The 11,678-nt window shown below is 43.7% G+C and overlaps 1 pseudogene across 1 annotated transcript; it reads left to right on the forward strand.

Moving 5' to 3' along the window:
- Positions 1 to 6,398: 6,398 nt before the first annotated feature.
- Positions 6,399 to 6,971, forward strand: LOC306975095 (peroxiredoxin-like 2A; annotated as a pseudogene). The gene has a single exon. The product of its transcript is annotated as a peroxiredoxin-like 2A (transcript).
- Positions 6,972 to 11,678: the final 4,707 nt, after the last annotated feature.

Consider the following 11,678-nt stretch of genomic DNA (forward strand, 5'->3'; position numbering starts at 1 on the left):
CCTGTAGCACCTGGAGCTCCTCCTGTAGCACCTGGAGCTCCTCCTCCTGTAGCACCTGGAGCTCCTCCTGTAGCACCTGGAGCTCCTCCTCCTGTAGCACCTGGAGCTCCTCCTGTAGCACCTGGAGCTCCTCCTCCTGTAGCACCTGGAGCTCCTCCTGTAGCACCTGGAGCTCCTCCTGTAGCACCAGCACCTGGAGCTCCTCCTCCTGTAGCACCTGGAGCTCCTCCTCCTGTAGCACCTGGAGCTCCTCCTGTAGCACCTGTAGCTCCTCCTCCTGTAGCACCTGGAGCTCCTCCTGTAGCACCTGGAGCTCCTCCTGTAGCACCTGTAGCTCCTCCTCCTGTAGCACCTGGAGCTCCTCCTCCTGTAGCACCTGGAGCTCCTCCTGTAGCACCTGGAGCTCCTCCTGTAGCACCTGGAGCTCCTCCTCCTGTAGCACCTGGAGCTCCTCCTCCTGTAGCACCTGAAGCTCCTCCTGTAGCACCTGGAGCTCCTCCTCCTGTAGCACCTGGAGCTCCTCCTCCTGTAGCACCTGGAGCTCCTCCTGTAGCACCTGGAGCTCCTCCTGTAGCACCTGGAGCTCCTCCTCCTGTAGCACCTGGAGCTCCTCCTCCTGTAGCACCTGGAGCTCCTCCTCCTGTAGCACCTGGAGCTCCTCCTCCTGTAGCACCAGGAGCTCCTCCTCCTGTAGCACCTGGAGCTCCTCCTCCTGTAGCCCCTGGAGCTCCTCCTCTGTTTCCCTCAGTGAATGAATGACGTTCTCCTCTCCTGTCGTAGCTCCTCCTCACGGTCCTGAATCTTCTCTCCATCAAATGTCCACGTCCTGGGACAGAACTGTCCAAGTCAGCGAGTGTTGTCCCAAAGTGTGAGATAAACAAGCAGCAGCTAAAGCAGACGAGCTAGTTAGCATCGTCATGCTACCTCCAGGAAAGTCCGTTCAGACGTGACTTCTGACTGAAGAAAGTCCCAAGTCCATGAGTTTGACTAAATCCTTTCACCTCCTCTCAGGAAACAACAGAAGCTTCTCCGTCTCTCAAATGAGAAGTTTTTCCTCCGATCGTCCGTGAGCTCAGAGCTGCTCCTCGTGTTTGTTTACAGGAGACGCTTCCTCGTCTTTCACCTGTTAATTCCCCGATGGCGCTGAGGCCACGCCCATCGGGGAATTATTATTGCGCGTCTCTGATTGGTTGAGTTAATGATATACAGTGACGTTTTTATACCATAGTAGAGCGCCATTGGTTAGATCGCGTGGGCGCTGTTCCTGCCGCCCCGAGCACAAAACTACACATTTATGATGCTGTTGCAGCACAAGATGAACCAGGCAGACTAAAGGACACCTCCTTCACCTCCGCCCCCCTCACTCCAGTGTAAAAAACACCTGTACATAAGAAAGTTAGGATTTTGCTAAACCTAAAACTTTTCATGTTATTTGCAAAATTGATGAGGGGCTGCGCCCACCGCCCATAATGGACCAGCCGCCACTGCCCAAAGCTTCACAGTAAGAACCAGTCACTCATTCACTCACCAATGTCCGCAGTGGGTCATCTGATGTTTCTGACCATGTAAACGCAGCCGCTGACGACGAGGCTGCTGAGATAAGAAACAGTTTAGGGCAGGGGTCTCAAACTCATTTGGACTGGGGGCCAAAAATGCGAACCCAGTGTTGGTCGGGGGCCGCAACTGACGAAGCCTTTTATATTAAGTCAATTATGATTTAGCAACTTTTTATTGTTTGCTATAATATAACTTAAAATAGACTATACATGACCTATCTGCACATTTTTAAGCTTCCAGATGTTTCCAATCAGCCAAACATTTGCTGAGCTTCTAAATTTGAAATTACAGACTTAGACAATTAGTTTTGTGTAATTAATCCCATTTTGGTTCTGGGCATCAGTGATGTTTCAGGAGTCAGGTCCAGTTTCTCTGTGAGCCTTTTAAAGAAATGCAAAATGTACAAATGTCATTTTAATTTAATGTAGAAAAGCCCGACCAGGGACTGGAGCTGATCATGAGCACCAGCAAAAAGCATCAGCTTCAAACTTGTTTTGCTCTGTGTTAATTTTCACCCTGTCAGATAATAAATACATCGATGAATGTGTGGACTTGGACACTTTTCCAGACTCTGGTGTGTCTGAGATCAACTCAGTGAGATTCACCTCATGTAAATAATGTGGAGTCACTGACCTCTGACCTCAGGCCTTTTTCTGACCCACAGTTAGAGAACTGATAGGGCTTATATTTTTTACTGTCAATGTTGCTGTCATTATTAGCAGTATTTTAATACATTTCCATATTCTCTATTTGTAATGTAACTATGGATCATGTGTTCCCACATGTGTCCTTAATAAAGATTAAATTCATTGACCTGATAATGTAGCTCTGAGAGAGAGATGGAGAGAAAAGGCTCCTCACTTTACTGTTGTGACGCTTTTAAACACTATGCAATGCAATGTGTTCGCTTTGCAATGTCCTAGGCTGGGTTTACACATGGGCACGATGCGTTACGAATGCCACGAATCCACATTCGTGGCCGAGGATCACGAATGTGAGTGGAATTGGTAGAGGTTTCACGCGCCACGAACTGTTGCTGCGTGTTACGATTAATGGCACGAATAATTACGCACGGTCACGAATATGCATCCCGCACTGCTGCGTGCGGTGGCGCACTGCTGCGTGCTGTTGCGGGTTATTGGGAATTGTCGCGTTCTGTCAAAAAATCTGCCAAGAATTGGGCGAATGTGGACAAGATCGCCTGCCGCCCACACAGGGTTGGAGGCGGAGCAGAGAGATCTCGCTCCACCGTGCGCCCCTGACTCGTTGGGCTCTTGCCAAATCGGGATAAACAAAAAGTGAATTGACCATCAGCGTTGGGCTTGTCCATAAACTGAAGAATAGCAATAGTTTTTTCAGTCTATGGGACAGTCACACCAGTTCAACCCCGCTCCTGTCAACGTGTAACACGGGCAAACGCATCAACAAACGCACGCGCTTCATGTCAGATAAGTCCGTGCAACAGCCGCACATTAAGGGCTGACTTTACTCCACAGAATAAACATAAAAACACTGCACTCACTGTGCTCTCGATCTTCTGAGAACCCGTCGTAGAACTTGCTGCTCTTAAACCTCTTTAACCATGATTCTCACTCGTCTGGTCAGGCCTCAGCTCCAGTTGGAAAAACTTTATAATCCACAAACACAGGCCTGTCTTCACCTGCCCCGCGCCCACCGCCGCTTGTTTTACGTGTCTAAGGTTGTAAATAAGCCTTAACTTATCCATGATGTAGCGGCTGGAACCACGCGCTGTTGTTTTGGTGCGAGGCAGCGTGGGAGATGCATTCAGGGACAGCGGCGCATCTCCCTTCCCCTGTCTGATGTTTACATTCTCGCGTCCGCAGCAGCGTTGGCGCTACCGCGCGGTGCCTCATGGGAAATGTAGTTCTAATGTGTTTAATGTGATTTACCGGCGGGCCGCATATAATATAAATAAGTAATTATCTCGCCGGCCGCAAAAAATTACCTCGCGGGCCGCATTTGGCCCGCGGGCCGCATGTCTGAGACGCCTGGTTTAGGGGTTTGTGACAGAAAAGGGAGCTTGTGTTTATGCAACAAACTGTAACTGTGTTGAATTTGCAGGTGTTTCAGGTCAGATCCACCATCAGATTGTGATCGAAGGAGACGACGCCACTTTGTCGTGTGAAAATGTTCTTCCTGATCAACACCAGTGTGAGTTCACAGACTGGTCCATCCTGAGGTTTCCACGATTCACAGCCTTGTTCATTCAGGGGAAGAGAGACGAGGCAGTGAGTTCTTCAGTGAGTCTCCTCCAGAGCTGCTCCCTGGTTTTACACAGAGTCACAAAGGAACAGGCTGAAATCTACACCTGTCAGCAAAGTCAAAATGGCACAAAGAAACCAGAGACCAAAATCCAGCTGTTCGTCGCCTCCTGTGAGTATGTCGGATCATAGACTCCTCACATTCAAAAGGAAAATGACTGTTTTTTGTCTCCAGTGTCTCAGGAAAAGAAAGGCGACCGAGCGACTCTCTCCTGCTCCGTGACGCCTCATCCGTGTCAGCATGAGGTGAAGTGGCAGAACTACAGTAATGAAGTGACTGGAGGGAATAAAGAGCAGAGGATCTCTCGCTCTCCCTCTGCCTTTGGCTGTGAGGTCTCCGTCTCCTTTAAGGATCCGTTTCCTCCGTCTCAGTTTTATCAGACTCTGAGGTGCAAAGTGAAACAGAGATTCCCTGATCGGCTCTTCACTCTGTTGCCTCGAGCTCCTCCAGGTCATGAAGGTCAGTTTGTCTTAAAAGAACAAGCATAAAGCTGGGTCAGGTTATAAAACTCACCCACAAAAAATAGGACTCATGGATGTGTCTGCTCTGTTGTGGTGTGTCCACTTAGATCCACTTTGTCACTTTATATCACTTTATTCACCTACACATCTGTAACAATCCTCTTCATTTCCTCATTTCCTTCTTGCAGATCTGCTGTTAAACTTGGCCGTCCCCGTGGTTGTAGCAGCGATGCTCATCCTGGCGTTTGTGGCGCTGATGCTCTGGGGGAAATGCAGAGGTTTGGAAATTAACATAAAAGCATTTCATTATAAAGACTGGAATGAGAGAGAGTCAACTTTTCATCACTTTTTGGTCACATTTTTTACCACTTTTTTTTTGTTTTTTTTACAATTTTTGTCACTTTTTAATCACCCTTTTGAAAAAATGTTGTCACTTTTTTTGGTCACGTTTTTATATATTTTTTTTTACTTTTTTTAAATAATTTTTTGTCCCTTTTTGGTACTTTTTTTAATCACATTTTTGACATTTTTAATCGTTTTTCTTTTTTCTTTTTTTTACATTTTTTGTCATTTTTTAATCACCTTGTTGAAATTTTTTGTCACTTTATAATTTTTCTGTTTATTTTTGGTCACTTTTTTGTCACGTTTTTATGATTTTTTTTAACTTTTTAATCACTTTTTGTTATTATTTTGTCACTTTTTATATCATTTTTTGTCACTTTTTTTTTACATTTTTTTTTATCACTTTTTAGAATTTTTTAACTTTTTTTAAAAATCATTCTTTTGTCCCTTTTCATTTTTTGATCACATTTGTTTTTATCAGTTTTTTTACTTTTTTATCACTTTTTTGTTATTATTTTGTCACTTTTTCTCACTTTTTGGTCACTTTGATATCTATTTGTCACTTTATTGATATCTTTTTGTTCCTTTTTTAATCACCAGTTTATCACATTTTTGTCACTTTTTAAGATTCAGGGATTTTACTTTGAAGGAACTATTTCCGGCCTAAGTGTCGGCGCGAGACAAACAAAATGAGAAACGTTCAATAAAAATGCTTTTACTTCTCGGCTGCCCCTTTGTGGAGGAACAAGGTCCGTTCATGGTGAAAAACAAGCACATACTTGTAATATTTGTGACTAAATGTAAATATTTGTGGATTCTATGGCCAAAGCTGAGACTTCCGGTTGTTGGACGAGTTTCAGACAAAATTGCCCAGACCTGTGGAGTCCCCCAGGGGTCAGTCTTGGGACCCCTCTTATTCTACTTGTACTCGTTTCCATTGGGTCGCCTGATGAGCGGCTATAATGTGTGTTACCAGAACTATGCAGATGACACTCAGATCTGCGAGTCACTGAGGCCGGTGAACATGTGTGTGAATCGTGCTCTACAAATAAACTTACCTTAGAGTGTGGATATTAACCCCTTAACTCCCACCTGAACTGAGCACATTTTCTCCAGTTTGGCTTTACCCCAATCCAAAAGCTTCTGGAAAAAAGCTGTGAAAATAGCAACAAAACTGAGACGAAAACAATGATGGAAATGTGACAAAAAAGTGAGAAAACATTGATGAAAAAGTGGCAAAAATGTCACAAGAAATTGACAAAAAATGACAAAAAAATACAAAAAAAATGACAAAAATGTGACAAAAAATTGACCAAAAATGACAAAAAAATGACAAAAATTTGATAAAAATTTGACAAACAAATTATGGAAAAAAATGTGATGACGTGAGGAAAAAGATCCTCTCAGTTCAGGTGGGAGTTAAGAGGTTAACTTCCGGATGATGTTGTAAACGGTGTCTTCTCTATTGTTATTGTTCATTGTTCAAGATGAAGCAGCAGTTTTGTCATTGACAGCGCTGACGGAGCCAGACATGTTTGTGGAAGAGGAACACGAGGCCGTTTTGACGTGTGATAAAGTCCACGTGGGACAGGATCGCTGCAACACGATGGCATGGACCTACAGTGACCCAAGGATTGGATTACAGAGATTTTACTGGGACGCGGTCAGTGGTGGGCGAGAGGGAAATGTGGGAGATGTGTGGTTGAGTTTCAGAGTAGAGCGCGCTAAAACCAGCCACAATGGGGCTCATAGCCAGCGCCATGGCGGCAGCGGCTGGCTTTCTAACTAGTGTCATTCATTTGTTGACCGATCCTTTCCTGACACAACCGCTGAGAGCTACCCTGACGCATTTAGAGGAGACTGAACTCAAAGTGCTGCAAGGAGGGAAAAGATCTTTCAAAGCCAAATCCCTGTGGGAAAGCACTCGTGCTGTGGTCATGGCTGTTCGAAGGCCTGGATGATTTTTGTGCAGAGAGGAGGCTGCAGAGCTGTCCTCTCTTAAACCTGAGCTGGATACGCTTGGGGTCCCTTTGTATGCAGTGGTGAAGGAGGATGTCAGCACTGAGCTCCAAAACTTCAAATCATTCTTGGATGAAAAGAGGGGTTTTTTCTTGGGTTTCTCAGAATCGGAGTTTCCAAAAAGGCTTCTTGCGAAATGTTTTTGGAGAAGGTTTTGTCCTGGGTGGTGTCTTTGTTATTGGAAGAGGGAAACAGGGGATTCTGCTGGAACATAGAGAAATTGAGTTTGGAGATAAAGTCAACATTAAGGAGGTTATTGATGCTGTAAGAAGTTTGCCAATTGAACTTCAGCCAATTGCGAATAAATAGACCTCTTCATGTCTCAGCAATTTTTCTAAGGAGACTGGGTGAGTACAGAAGAGTAGAAAGTCTTGGGTGTCTTTATGATGAAAACAGGCTTGATCTCGTGACATGCAGTTCACTCTACAATTGTGTAAGCTCCAAGAAGCTTTGAGACTGTGATCTTTCGAAAATAAAATGTGTGTCTGACTAAAAAAAAAAAGAAAAAAACCCGGTGGAGGAGTTCATCACTGTGGGAGACCTGCTCCCTCATCCCGGACACAAACACGAGGCCACTCTGACAGAAAGCTGCTCTTTGGTTTTGAAAAAGGTGCAGATTCAGCGACAAGGGCGTTACACGTGTAAACAGGTGGACGAGTTGCTAACAGAGGTGTCTGAAGCCTCCATCATGTTATCAGTGGTTTCATGTGAGTATGTCTCTACTGCACTTTTTATGACATCATCAGGTGGAACAGAATGGACTGAATATGCAGTTACTCAAAACATTATAGACCCAGTAAACCCGGTCAGTTAGTTTATTTCACAACTAGTGGTGGGCCGTTATCTACGGAAACTCATTGCTGCCAGTGTGAGTGAAACTTTTTTGACTGCGCTTTGTCGTTCTAAAGTAATACCATCTCGTTCTAACGTAATACCATCTCGTTCTAACGTGTTGCCAATGTCGTTCTAACGTGTTGCCAATGTCGTTCTAACGAGTTGCCAATGTCGTTCTAACGAGTTGCCAATGTCGTTCTAACGAGTTGCCAATGTCGTTCTAACAAGTTGCCAATGTCGTTCTAACGTGTTGCCAATGTCGTTGTAACGTGTTGCCAATGTCGTTCTAACAAGTTGCCAATGTCGTTCTAACAAGTTGCCAAAAGCCCAGCGCACACCAGAGCGCAGCGGCACATCATCTGACGCGCGTCCATTTCGGCACAGGCAGGTGTAAATTGAAACTCTTCTGGGCAGCGACTGGAATAAGAATAGGAGACGTGGGAGTAAATTCATCCTTACGGTCTCATCTCTACCAAACAGAGACAAAGGAAGAACCTCCCAGCGAGCTAGGTCGCTCCTTATTTGTTTAATTAGCTTATTATCGTTTGCATCAAAAAGTCTTGAAGTTTCAGGTGTGATAATAATTCCCAAGTACCTAAATCCTTGTTTAGACCAGTGATATGACACACTCTCGTTTAGTTGTTTAGGCCCGATATCATCATTGCCTCTGGTTTATTTTGATTAATGTTATATCCAGAAATGTCTCCATAATCTTTTAAGCATTGCATTACTCTAGGTATTGAAGTAAGGGGATGTTTTATAAAGAGCAGGAGATCGTCCGTGAAAAGGGACCATCCTCACCATCCTCAACCCCCTCAATCTGAACGTCCTACCGTATTTCCTCCGCCAGAGGCTCGATACTGAGAGCAAAGAGAATGGGTGAGAGAGAATCACCTTGTCTTACTCCTCTCTCTATATCAAAAAAATCAGTGCAATGTCCATTAACTCAAATTTTTGATTTGGGGCTCTTGTACACTGTAAACCCAAAAGTTAATTGCATTCAAATGGTTTAGCTATAATCACTTATGGCAATTTATTTTCTTTGTAAAACTAAAATCATATAACTGTGGCAGACAGAACTCATTGGTATAAGCTTAATGCACTTAATCTATATTGTTTTGCATGTGATGCAATTAAATAAATACATTTTGTGTTGCCTTCGCGGGTAATTTTGACCCGCTGTCATGTTCCGGGCATTTGGATTCAAGGTGACACAAGGGGGCGCCTTCCAACCTTCTCAGTGTAAATGTGAGTTGACTTTCTTCAGAGTGAGACTTTAGGTCAGACATGAGTGACAGTAACATGAGGCTAAATACAGTGAGCTCTTTGTTTCCAGTAAAAAGGCTGAGGCCTCATTGCTCTTCAGGCACAGACTGAGAAGTGAAGAAGGAAGTCATGGAGCTTCTGCTTTAGACTGAACTTCAGACTTCTGCTGCAGGTAAGAGTCACATCATTTTCTGAAACTCAAATATGTAGTAAAAACATAATATATGGAAAATTATTATTACAAATACAAAAAGAAACATATTTGAAAATCCTGTATCTAATAAAAAAAATAGTTTTTTTTAATTTACTCTCATTCTAAAAAAACAAAAACAAACCCAGGTCATTTGTATCTGCTGTAGGTCATGTTTGTCCCAGTTCCTCTGAGTCGTGGGGCAGCAGGACTGATGTGGACAGATGTTACAGAAGAAGCTCATGAGGTTCATATCTTCAACAGTTACTATAGTAACTATTTTCTCCAAAGTAAAAGTAGATCTACCACAGTCCTGTCCACATCTGTCATGGTCCACCAGGACCCACCACGACTCAGAGGAACTGGGACAAACATGACTTTACAGCAGATACAACTGGTTAGGGTTTGTTTTTTGTTTTTTGATTAGATACAGGATTTTCAAATATGTTTCTTTTTGTAGTTGTAATAATAATTTTCCATCTATTATGTTTTTACTACATATTTGAGTTTCAGAATATGATGTGACTCTTACATGCAGCAGAAGTCTGAAGTTCTGTCTAAAGCAGAAGCTCCATGACTTCCTTCTTCACTTCTCAGTCTGTGACTGAAGAGCAATGAGGCCTCAGCCTTTTTACTGGAAACAAAGAGCTCACTGTGTTTAGCCTCATGTTACTGTCACTCATGGTGTCTGACCTAAAGTCTCACTCTGAAGAAAGTCAACTCACATTTACACTGAGAAGGTTGGAAGGGCGCCCCCTTGTGTCACCTTGCACCCAAATGCCCGGAAGAAGGCGACACGAGGGTTAAAGTCGTGTTATGTTGGTGAGAGGGTGAGTGTAACGGAATGAGTTTACAGCTTTAAACATAGAACATGCATTATGATAAAGATTATCTTCAGGAAGCTTTAGGAGGCCATGATGGAAGAGCATTTGTAGGAGAATTCATCACGGACCATGAAGTAGCTCTGACAGCTTTATTTTGTTATATCAGAAGTTTAGTAGTGTAGGGAGTATTATTCCAAATAATGTTTCAATAGTTCAAACAGAGATCGATACAATGACCAGAGCTCTTCTCATGGGAGCGATTGTCTCACTTTGAAAAGTAGGTTTACAATTTTGGACGCCTCTTTAAGTAGTTCATCGATGTGTTATTCCTTGTGTGGTTGTTTCTCTACAGTGACTGAACATGTGGACAGTGAAGAAGTGAGGCTGAACTGCTCTGTGTCTTCCCCACACGCCTGTAACTCTGTTCAAGTGAAACTACTGTACAAAGGAACTCAGGTGACAACGGATCAAACATCTGGACCAGTCAGATCCTACCCGTGCGACACCTCCGTCTCTTTCCATCCCGAGTTCTTCAGCACCAGGAGGAGGGATCTGTTCTCCTGTGAGATCAGCCACAGAAACAGGAGATATTCATTCAGACTCAGAGAGAAACCAACAGGTGAGAAACAGCAAAACCCTAATGTATTTTAACCTCTCTCCAGTTTGGCTTTACCCAAATCTAAAAGCTTCTTTAACCTCTTAACTCCCACCTGAACCGAGAGGATCCTTTTCCTCACGTCATCAGATTTTTTTTCCATCATTTTTTTGTTGGGTTTTCAACTCATTTTTGTAACTTTTTCGTCATTTTTTTGTCACATTTTCATTGTTGTTTTCGTCTCAGTTTTGTTGCTTTTTCACAGCTTTTTTCCAGAAGCTTTTGGATTGGGGTAAAGCCAAACTGGAGAAACTGTGCTCGGTTCAGGTGGGAGTTAAGGGGTTAAATCTCGTCATTTCCACTTCCTGTTGGGCTTGTATGTTTTAACATGGCGGAAACAGGCTTCCATTAATACCAGGAGAATGTATGAGAGACAGAAGTTTCCACACGGTTTTATATGACGTTTACAAAACCAAAAGTTTACATACATGTCATTCATACTTGGGAGTGTAAGTTGTGACCGAATAAAACCAAGTTGGGACGACGCCAAAACGTGAGCGGTGGTGAAAAAGGGTTTGATATAAAGCAGTTTAAACCTGAGCTGTAAACCTAAAGGCTCAGGTAAGTCATATTTACAGAGGCAGGTTCTAAACTATACATAACAAGTTGTTCCATTAACAGGTTGAATCAAATGTTTTAAATGGCGTGTGAAGGACTGAGATATGGTCTTGTCCTTCAGGTGAACCCTGAGGATGGAGTCACCTACGCCTCCGTTCAGATCAACCAGAAGAAAACCAAGAACCGAGTGAGTCCAAGCCGACAGCACTTATATTTACTATATTTACATTCACTTTATTATCAGTTCAGCTCATGTAAAGCCAGTACAGATGTTGTGTTACTGACGTGCTGTAACACTAGGGGGCAGCAGAGGAATGAGGAGCGTTATTCTCCCTGACAGTCTGGAGGATGGAGACTTCTGATGATCATGTGAATAAATGTTTTCCAGAAGAGCAGAGCCGGGGAGGAGGACGTGACCTACAGCTGTGTGAAGGCCCCCGGTCAGCTGCCCTCGCCTGAGCAGAGGAAAACAGTTCAGTGCAACAACATTTCTCCACTTTGAGCTCAGATATGAACCTCTTAAGCCCCGCCTTAAGCGAGTGCATTTTCTCCAGTTCAGCTCTACCCAAATCCATAAGGTCACAGCCTCCAGGCCAGTGCAACGCCACCAGCTAAGACCTACAACGCTCGTCTTCATGGATCTTTGTCCTTGCGTTGTTGGGTTTTTTTGCCACATTTTCATCACTTTT

The sequence above is a fragment of the Gobius niger genome, assembly GCF_951799975.1.
Source record: "Gobius niger genome assembly, chromosome: 15".
NCBI lineage: Eukaryota > Metazoa > Chordata > Actinopteri > Gobiiformes > Gobiidae > Gobius > Gobius niger.